The sequence below is a fragment of the Procambarus clarkii genome, chromosome 70 (assembly GCF_040958095.1).
Source record: "Procambarus clarkii isolate CNS0578487 chromosome 70, FALCON_Pclarkii_2.0, whole genome shotgun sequence".
NCBI lineage: Eukaryota > Metazoa > Arthropoda > Malacostraca > Decapoda > Cambaridae > Procambarus > Procambarus clarkii.
In genome coordinates this window covers 7,506,881-7,517,815 of record NC_091219.1, presented here as the reverse complement: position 1 = coordinate 7,517,815, position 10,935 = coordinate 7,506,881, and the positions used below count along the sequence as shown (strand labels likewise).

Here is a 10,935-nt window from a genome sequence, read left to right as displayed (position 1 = left end):
TACCTAACCTAACCTAACCTAACTTTTTCGGCTACCTAACCTAACCTATAAAGATAGGTTAGGTTAGGTAGGGTTGGTTAGGTTTGGTCATATATCTACGTTAATTTAAACTCCAATAAAAAAAAATTGACAACATACATAATGAAATGGGTAGATTTATCATTTCATAAGAAAAAAAATAGAGAAAATAACTTAATTCAGGGAAACTTGGCTTATTAGGCAAATCGGGCCTTGCATAGTAGGCCGATAAGTGCGTTCTGGCTACTAGGTACGACATATATATATATATATATATATATATATATATATATATATATATATATATATATATATATATATATATATATATATATATATATATGTCGTACCTAGTAGCCAGAACTCACTTCTATGCCTACTATGCAAGGCCCGATTTGCCTAATAAGCCAAGTTTTCATAAATTAATTGTTTTTCGACTACCTAACCTACCTAACCTAACCTAACCTAACTTTTTCCGCTACCTAACCTAACCTAACCTATAGAGATAGGTTAGGTTAGGTTAGGTAGGGTTGGTTAGGTTCGGTCATATATCTACGTTAATTTTAACTCCAATAAAAAAAAATTCACCTCATTCGTAATGAAATGGGTAGCTTTATCATTTCATAAGAAAAAAATTAGAAAAAATATATTAATTCAGGAAAACTTTGCTTATTAGGCAAATCGGGCCTTGCATAGTAAGCATAGAAGTGAGTTCTGGCTACTAGGTACGACATATATATATATATATATATATATATATATATATATATATATATATATATATATATATGGGCCAGGAAGGCATAGATAGCGCGAATCTTGTGGGAAACCATCAGCCGGCAGTAAGACAAGCAGTTAGCGTCTTGTCGACCGGTGTCTTGGCCTCTGCCCAGACAGCAGGTGTCTCGGGTACTAGAGGGTGGAGTCTATCTAGACACTGAGGCGTCTGAGAATGTATTGTTGTGGTTGTTGATGTTGATTCTTTATGTTGGAGCATGCAGATACATTGGTGAATAGGCGGTACTTGAAAGAGGCAGGATCTACTGCCTAAGCAGGAGATATCCAAAACACCAGCTTCCAACCAGCGGTTGTTACTAGCTTTCCTAGACCATTTACTGTTGTTCCCAACTTTCTTATAGAGTTTAATGGTTTTACTAGCATTCCCAGAGAGTTTAATGTTGTTCCAGCCTTCCCAGAGAGATTACTGTTGTCACCAGCTTTCTCAGAGAGTTTAAAGTTGTTTCCAGCTATACAAGCGAGTTTAACTTTGTTACCGGCTTTCCCAGAGAGTATATTACTGTTACCAGCTTTCCAAGAAAGTTTAATGTGGTTATCAGCTCTCCAAGAGAGTTTAATGTGGATACCATCTTTACCAAACAGTTTAATGTTGTTACAAAAATACCCAGGGAGTCTTCTTTTGTTTCCAGCTTTTTTCAGAATGTTTAATGTTGTTACCAGATTTCCCACAGAGTTTACTGATGTTATCATCAATCCCAAGGGAGTTTATTGTTCTAATAAGCTCTCCCAGAGAGTTTAGTGTTTTTACCAGATTTACCAGACAGATTAATGTTTTTTCTATCTTTCACAGAGAGTTTAATATTGTTACCAGTTTTCACAGAGAGTTAATTGTTGTTAACAACTTTCCCAGATAATTTGATTTTGTTACTAGCTTTCCCAGAGAGTTTAATGTTGTTACCAGCTTTATCAGAGAGTTGAATGTTGATAGCAGCTTTCCAAGAGAATTTAATGTTGTTTCCAATTTTACCAGACAGTTTATTGTTGTCACAAGCTTTCCCAGAGAGTTTTCTGTTTTTTCAAGCTTTTCCAGAGAATTTACTGATGTTACCAGCTATCCCAGAGAGTTTAATGTTGTTACTGTCATGCGTCGCTCACCTTAGCCTTGTGTGATGGGATTTACACTTAAACAAGGGAGGTGTATGTTAATGATCCTATAACCCCCACGCTGCGGGTCTTCACCCCCTCTACTGGGGTACCGTTGTTAATGATCCTATAACCCCCACGCTGCGGGTCTTCACCCCCTCTACTGGGGTACCGTTGTTAATGATCCTATAACCCCCCACGCTGCGGGTCTTCACCCCCTCTACTGGGGTACCGTTGTTAATGATCCTATAACCTCCCCCCCCCCGCTGCGGGGCTTCACCCCCTCTACTGGGGTACAGTTGTTAATGATCCTATAACCCCCCCCCCCCCGCTGCGGAGCTTCACCCCCTCTACTGGGGTACCGTTGACCACACTCAGGGAGCTCTCCAAGTCATGTCTGAAGTTCGGTCCCAGCCACTACTTGACTATGGACCTAAGGGAGAGAGGAGAAAGCCCAGCACACACTGCTTGATACTGACAAAGAGCTGAAATCTCTTGAAACCTTGCAAAATGAAGCTATGCGTCTCATCCTTGGGGCTCCAAAGTCCACGAGAATAGTTCATATGAGAGCAGAGTTAAAATTACCTACCATAAGTGAGAGAATTTTGTCTATTAGCACAGTTTTCGGCGTGAAGGCATTGAGTAGTTCTAGACAACACATGAAGTTTCAAGCTAAACTTTCTAATATGCTGCACTCACCTGAGGTCTATAGAAGAAGAACGAAATCTGATTATGTATATTGGTTCTACAAGGTAGCTAACTCTATCAAAATATTAAATATGTACCCAACTCAACTAATGATTAATGAGCCAATTACTCCATGGGATAACTGGGATCTATCAGTTGATTTTGTAAATGCGCCCAAGAAAGATAGTGTGCACACTACATTATTAAAACAGTTACCAATGAAAAGCATCACTGAAAGTACTCAGAGTATGGGTAACGATGTGTATCAGTGCTATACCGAAGGCTCTGTAGAAGAAGGTGGACGATGTACCGGATGTGCATGTAACATATTTGAACAATCTTCTCTCGTACATACAGCAATGAAGCGCGTCAATGATTGGGCAAGTACAACTCAAACCGAACTTGCAGGCATATTCCTTGCCACTGAATTTTTAAAAGACAAAGGCAGTGGACTGATATACTGTGACTCGCAGAGTGCACTCCTGGCATTGAACGCACATAGTAGTGACACCCAGAAAATAGTCAGTGATATTTGAATGAATGTTTTAGCTGCTAAAGAAAACAGATTTCAGGTTAAATTCCTATGGATACCATCACATGTTGTCATCTCAAGGCATGACACTGTTGATATGCTTTCAAAGACAGCCTGCAGAAAACCTGTGGTAGAAATTGATATGGGTGTTTCATTAGCAGTGACAAAGAGAATACTTAAACAAATATCTAGTGAAGATCTCACCGACCTAACAAATTCACAAAGACCTGAAAGTTGTAGCGTTAAATATTATTATAGATATCGTGAGGAGACATTCACATATGGGACTAATAGAACAAGAACCTGGCAATGTGATGTTATAGTGGCCAGAATACGCCTGGGATATAGACGTATCTGGCAGCTTTCTCAAAACCAAAATGTCGAGTACACAATGTGTCAACTTTGTGATAGAAAACATTATATTCTTGTTTATATTATATATAAACATCTTGAATATTATATTACCTGGTTGATGGGGTTCTGGGAGTCCTTCTACTCCCCAAGCCCAGCCCGAGGCCAGGCTCGACTTGTGAGAGTTTGGTCCACCAGGCTGTTGCTTGGAGCGGCCCGCAGGCCCACATACCCACCACAGCCCGGTTGGTCCGGCACTCCTTTGAGGAATAAATCTAGTTTCCTCTTGAAAATGTCCACGGTTGTTCCGGCAATATTTCTTATGCTTGCTGGGAGGACGTTGAACAACCGTGGACCTCTGATGTTTATACAGTGTTCTCTGATTGTGCCTATGGCACCTCTGCTCTTCACTGGTTCTATTCAACATTTTCTTCCATGTCGTTCACTCCAGTACGTTGTTATTTTACTGTGTAGATTTGGTACTTGGCCCTCCAGTATCTTCCAGGTGTATATTATTTGATATCTCTCTCGTCTTCTTTCTAGTGAGTACATTTGGAGGGCTTTGAGACGATCCCAATAATTTAGGTGCTTTATTGCGTCTATGCGTGCCGTATATGTTCTCTGTATTCCCTCTATTTCAGCAATCTCTCCTGCTCTGAAGGGGGAAGTGAGTACTGAGCAGTACTCAAGACGGGACAACACAAGTGACTTGAAGAGTACAACCATTGTGATGGGATCCCTGTGATGGGATATTGTAGAATGTCCTATACTGACTGACTTTCGCCTTCCTGGGCTAAGGTATGCTGAACTCTGTAATTACTATATGAGTACTGGAACACTTGATGATATATTGGACTTGTATCCAAGATTGACCATGTAATATACCAATTATACAATGTATATATATATGATGTAACTATATAACCTGAGCTTGTAAAAGCACCGTCATCACCTTCAGTGATTAAGTGCACACTAGTTTCTTTATCAGCTATCTCACCCTGTCAGAGTAAATGAGGCAAATGTATGTGAATGCTTGTGTATGTATATATGTATGTGTGTATGTATATGTATGGGTATAAAGTATATATGGAAGCTGATCAGAATTACATTTCACCTTTGTGAATGTACATTAATGACACTATGTAAAAGACACAATGCTGGTTAGCATTGTAAATGTGTGGCCACATCTGTGGTAGAAAAAAAACTGCTTGAGCTCGATCCTGCAATGTGCAACACCCCAGAGAGAGAAAGCGCCAACGGCCATACCACGTTGAGAACACCGCTTCTCGTCCGATCAGCGAAGTTAAGCAACGTTGGGTTTGGTTAGTACTTGGATGGGTGACCGCCTGGGAACACCAAATGCTGTTGGCAATAATGTTAAGGAGCCGGTCGGCAGAGCGGACAGCACGCTGGACTTGTGATCCTGGGTTCGATCCCAGGCGCCGGCGAGAAACAATGGGCAGAGTTTCTTTCACCCTATGCCCCTGTTACCTAACAGTAAAATAGGTACCTGGGTGTTAGTCAGCTGTCACGGGCTGCTTCCTGGGGGTGGAGGCCTGGTCGAGGACCGGGCCGCGGGGACACTAAAGTCCCGAAATCATCTCAAGATAACCCCCACCGGGCTTGCCCAGCTACACGTGCAAAGTTTTGCCGGACCTCTGGTCGTTACCTCAGTTCTCAACATTTATTTCGGTCGCCAGCTGGGTATTCTTCTCTGCGTCCCATCAACGCTTTCATTTCAAATTTGATACAGTGTTGCCACCTAGTGTCACTTTTCTGTTTAATATCAGTACTAGTGTGGTGCAATATAATATCACTTGTTCACAATGTTCAGTGAGATGAGGAGACATAAAAGCGATAATTAAAGTAAATAAAGTTTAAAATAAAGAGAAAACTACATAAACATGATAGAAGTATACGTGTAATAATATATAAATCAGATGGCGCTTCTATGGTGGCCTCCGGCAACCCGAGTCAGCTGAACGAATTTAAGGGGATATTTGCCCTTATGGGGGCCGGCTCCGTCAGCGAAGACCCATAATCCTCTTGGCTCCGCCACTCGCTGTCTTCACCAGGTAGAAGATGACATATGCAAGCTGCCCTACAGCCTAATCTACTCCTAAGAATCAACAGACATTCTAGTAACAACCTATATATACTTGCCTAATTATCAAGGGACAATGGGAGGGAATAATGATCTACCTCAAACATATCCTACCCTTAGACGCCTGGACTCCGATAATAGTCGTGGTCCTCAGTCCCTCACTTCATTTCTCAGCGTTCCGGTCAAGTTACAGGTCCCTAGGCGTCGTGAAGATACGAGTCGTCCCCGTGCTCACTCCCAAATATGCAGTTCCTGCTCACGGTGTCTCCCTCGATCCCTCCTTCACTGAGACCAAATACTCATAGATCCGGTTGCGACTTCTCCTTTCTGAGTTTCCAGTAGACGTGATCCAATCACAGCTCTGAGCACCTCGGAGTTCCGCTGGCGGGAAGCCACTAACATAAGAACATACATAAGAACAAAGGCAACTGCAGAAGGCCTATTGGCCCATACGAGGCAGCTCCTATTTATAACCACCCAATCCCACTCATATACTTGTCCAACCCGTGCTTGAAACAATCGAGGGACACCACCTCCACCACGTTACGCGGCAATTGGTTCCACAAATCAACAACCCTGTTACTGAACCAGTATTTACCCAAGTCTTTCCTAAATCTAAACTTATCCAATTTATACCCATTGTTTCGTGTTCTGTCTTGTGTTGATACTTTTAATACCCTATTAATATCCCCTTTGTTATGTCCATTCACCCACTTGTAAACCTCTATCATGTCCCCCCTAACTCTTCGCCTTTCCAGTGAATGCAACTTAAGCTTTGTTAATCTTTCTTCATATGAAAGATTTCTAATTTGGGGAATTAACTTAGTCATCCTACGCTGGACACGTTCAAGTGAATTTATATCCATTCTATAATATGGCGACCAAAACTGAACTGAATAATCTAAATGGGGCCTAACTAGAGCAAGATATAGCTTGAGAACCACACCAGGTGTCTTGTTACTAACGCTGCGATTAATAAATCCAAGTATCCGATTTGCCTTATTACGAACATTTATGCATTGATCCTTTTGTTTTAAATTCTTACTAATCATAACTCCCAGATCCCTTTCGCAATCTCAACACCACCTAGCTCGTATCTTGTAACCCTATCATCATTACCCAACCTCAGAACTTTACAATTATCAGCATTAAACTGCATCTGCCAATCCACAACACTAGCTACTCCTGTCGTCGCCGCTCTCAACTCCTCCAAGATTATCAACTCACAGTCCTCGGCGCCATCACACCGCTGGAACTCGGCTTCCTTGCACTTCCCTGAAGTGTGTTAGTCTTCCGTAGTCACTGCCAATATGTCAGGCTGCGATATTCCACTGAATGAGGCTCCTGGACCTAAGAACTCGAGAGCACAACCAGCACAAGTCCGTTCTCAACCAAGTGCCGTGAATCTCTGAGAGCCCAGCAGTCTACAAGCCCCCAGCCCAGCCTCCCGGACACGTCAGTCTCCCAGGGGCGGGGTCTCATTGGTTAATCCCGTTACGTGACCACAGCCCACCAATCGCCAGCCTGCTGGCGCCTTCACGGTTTTGGCGCACTTTTGTTGGTCCGTCTCCATTTTGTATACACTAAGGGTAAGGTGTACCCTTATACACTAAGGTGTACCCTTATACACTAAGGTGTACCCTTATACACTAAGGTGTACCCTTATACACTAAGGTAAGGTGTATCCTTATATACTAAGGTTGGTTGATAACTGGTTGATGGGGTTCTGGGAGTTCTTCTACTCCCCAAGCCCGGCCCGAGGCCAGGCTCGACTTGTGAGAGTTTGGTCCACCAGGCTGTTGCTTGGAGCGGCCCACATACCCACCACAGCCCGGTTGGTCCGGCACTCCTTGGAGGAATAAATCTAGTTTCCTCTTGAAAATGTCCACGGTTGTTCCGGCAATATTTCTTATGCTTGCTGGGAGGACGTTGAACAACCGCGGACCTCTGATGTTTATACAGTGTTCTCTGATTGTGCCTATGGCACCTCTGCTCTTCATTGGTTCTATTCTACATTTTCTTCCATGTCGTTCACTCCAGTACGTTGTTATTTTACTGTGTAGATTTGGTACTTGGCCCTCCAGTATCTTCCAGGTGTATATTATTTGATATCTCTCTCGTCTTCTTTCTAGTGAGTACATTTGGAGGGCTTTGAGACGATCCCAATAATTTAGGTGCTTTATTGCGTCTATGCGTGCCGTATATGTTCTCTGTATTCCCTCTATTTCAGCAATCTCTCCTGCTTTGAAGGGGGAAGTGAGTACTGAGCAGTACTCAAGACGGGACAACACAAGTGCCTTGAAGAGAACAACCATTGTGATGGGATCCCTGGATTTGAAAGTTCTCGTAATCCATCCTATCATTTTTCTGGCTGTCGCAATATTTGCTTGGTTATGCTCCTTAAACGTTAGGTCGTCAGACATTATTATTCCCAAATCTTTTACATGCTGTTTTCCTACTATGGGTACATTTGATTGTGTTTTGTACTCTGTATTATGTTTAAGGTCCTCATTTTTACCGTACCTGAGTACCTGGAATTTATCACTGTTAAACATCATGTTATTTTCTGATGCCCAGTCGAAAACTTTATTAATATCAGCTTGAAGTTTTTCAATGTCCTCAGCCGATGTAATTTTCATACTGATTTTTGTGTCATCTGCAAAGGATGATACGAAGCTGCGACTTGTATTTCTGTCTATATCTGATATGAGAATAAGGAAAAGCAGTGGTGCAAGGACTGTACCCTGAGGTACAGATCTTTTCACTGCACTTGGACTAGATTTTATATGGTTGACAGTTACTCGCTGAGTCCTGTTTGACAGAAAACTGAGTATCCAGCGTCCCACTTTACCGTAAGGTGTACCCTTATACACTAAGGGTAAGGTGTACCCTTATACACTAAGGTAAGGTGTACCCTTATACACTAAGGTAAGGTGTACCCTTATATACTAAGGGTAAGTGTACCCTTATACACTAAGGTAAGGTGTACCCTTATACACTAAAATAAGGTGTACCCTTATACACTAAGGGTAAGGTGTACCCTTATACACTAAGGATAAGGTGCATCCTTATACACTAAGGGTAAGGTGTACCCTTATACACTAAGGGTAAGGTGTACCCCTATACACTAAAGTAAGGTGTACCCTTATACACTAAGGTAAGGTGTACCCTTATACACTAAGGTGATGTGTACCCTTATACACTAAGGGTAAGGTGTACCCCTATACACTAAGGTAAGGTGTACCCTTATACACTAAGGGTAAGGTGTACCCTTATACACTAAGGTGAGGTGTACCCTTATACACTAAGGGTAAGGTGTACCCTTATACACTAAGGGTAAGGTTTACCGTTATACACTAAGGGTAAGGTGTACCCTTATACACTAAGGGTAAGGTGCATTCTTATACACTAAAGGTAAGGTGTACCCTTATACACTAAGGGTAAGGTGTACCCTTATACACTAAAGGTAAGGTGTACCCTTATACACTAAGGGTAAGGTGTACCCTTATACACTAAGGGTAAGGTGTACCCTTATACACTAAGGTAAGGTGTACCCTTATACACTAAGGGTAAGGTGTACCCTTATACACTAAGGGTAAGGTGTACCCTTATACACTAAGGGTAAGGTGTACCCTTATACACTAAGGTAAGGTGTACCCTTATACACTAAGGGTAAGGTTTACCCTTATACACTAAGGGTAAGGTTTACCCTTATACACTAAGGTAAGGTGTGACCTTATACACTAAGGTAAGGTGTACCCTTATACACTAAGGTAAGATTGCATCCTTATACACTAAGGTAAGGTGTACCCTTATACACTAAGGTAAGGTGCATCCTTATACACTAAGGGTAAAATGTACCCTTATTCACTAAGGGTAAGAGTCGGGTAATACACTTCCACTGTATACTCGTCTACTGCATACCCTAAGGGTAAGAATCGGGTTCATTACCCTTAAGGGTAAGGGTACACTAAGATTGTATACACTTCTTATATACATGTAAGCCACCATGCAAGCCAAAACTAAAATAACCATTTAACACCCGAATAAGTACTCTTGCTAGCTGACACCTATGTCAACCGAAAACCTGCATCTCAGGAAACCTGCAGGGTGTAGTGATATGGATATTCTCACTTGATAAGGGAAGATATAGAAGAGGGCATCGTAACATTACCAGCTTTCCCCTGAGAGTTTAATGTTGTTACCAACTTTCCAAGAGTGTTTACTGTTGTTACTAGTTTTCCTTAAGAATTTTACTGTTGTTACCAGCCTTCCCTGTGAGTTTAATGATGTTACCAGCTTTCACAATAGAATTCAATGTTGCTACGAGCTTTCCCAGAAAGTTTAATGTAGTTACCAGCTCTCCAAGAGTTTAATGTTGTTTCCAGCTTTAGCAGACCGTTTAGTGTTTTGCATGCTTTCCCAAAGGGTTCCCAAACGTCACAGCCCATATAAGAAGCCCTGCCAGCGTTCAGGGCGTCAGATTACCCTTCTGGTGTTCATTGCTTCAGCATCTATCCTTGCCTATGGTAGACTCACATAGAATTTAGTATAATGTTTTACTTTCACCTATGTTATGAATGTAAAATTCACATGTATATATATTTCTCTTTTGATTGTGTTCAAGCCAAGCGAATAAGGAAAGTTTTCATTAATTGTTATTTGTCATTTTGTGTAAAATTAAAATAATTTTTGGTTGTATTACATGTTTGAAGTTTTCATTTTCTTTTTTTACCCGCAGCTCTCACACAGTAAAGGTATCCAGCAGTTTTTTATACTTTGATTTCTCCTTTTTTGTATTAATGTGCAATTGGCACAACACCTGCCAGAATAGTTACTGCTCTATTACTGCGTCATATTATCATAGCAATATGGAAGTTGTAATGAAGGACCTGATGACTCTAGTTGGAGCCCTGAGGACAGAGTCGGACTCTCTACAGGAGGAGGTACGACAACTGAAACAACATCGAGAAGAAACGAAGGAGGAGACGAGTAGTAAAAAGACCTCGTCTTGGAAAGTAGTGAAGGACAGGGGCCTTAAGAAGACTTTGATAAATCCGCCTACAGACGCCCTAAGAACTTCTAATTTATTTGACATATTGGAAGACGAGTGCTGTGGTGAGACTGTGAGCCACCCGAAAGGGAAAGTAACGAAGCACAGGCCCCTCAGAGAGTAAAGGAAGTACCTAAGAGAACTTCAGTTGTGGGAGATTCCCAGATAAGGTATCTGGATAGAACGTTCTGTGCTAGAGATAAGAAGAACAGGTTAAGGGTTTGCTATCCCGGAGCTGGTATTGGAAATATTATAAACATCATGAATGATATTATGGCTGGAAATGGGAACAATCCCGTTACTTGCATT

The 10,935-nt window shown here is 41.7% G+C and overlaps 1 long non-coding RNA gene and 1 other non-coding gene across 2 annotated transcripts in view; one reads left to right on the top strand and one right to left on the bottom strand.

The window, feature by feature from the left end:
* Positions 1 to 4,721: 4,721 nt before the first annotated feature.
* LOC138356179 (5S ribosomal RNA) lies at positions 4,722 to 4,840 on the top strand. Its single transcript, XR_011224246.1, has one exon. It is a non-coding gene; the product is annotated as a 5S ribosomal RNA (ribosomal RNA).
* A 577-nt stretch (positions 4,841 to 5,417) lies between these two features.
* The window catches only part of LOC138356164 (uncharacterized), a 155,156-nt gene continuing 149,638 nt past the window's right edge, over positions 5,418 to 10,935 (bottom strand). Inside the window, exon 3 of the long non-coding RNA XR_011224229.1 lies at positions 5,418 to 5,954. This is a non-coding gene — a long non-coding RNA (uncharacterized lncRNA). The remainder of the gene's footprint in view (positions 5,955 to 10,935) is intronic.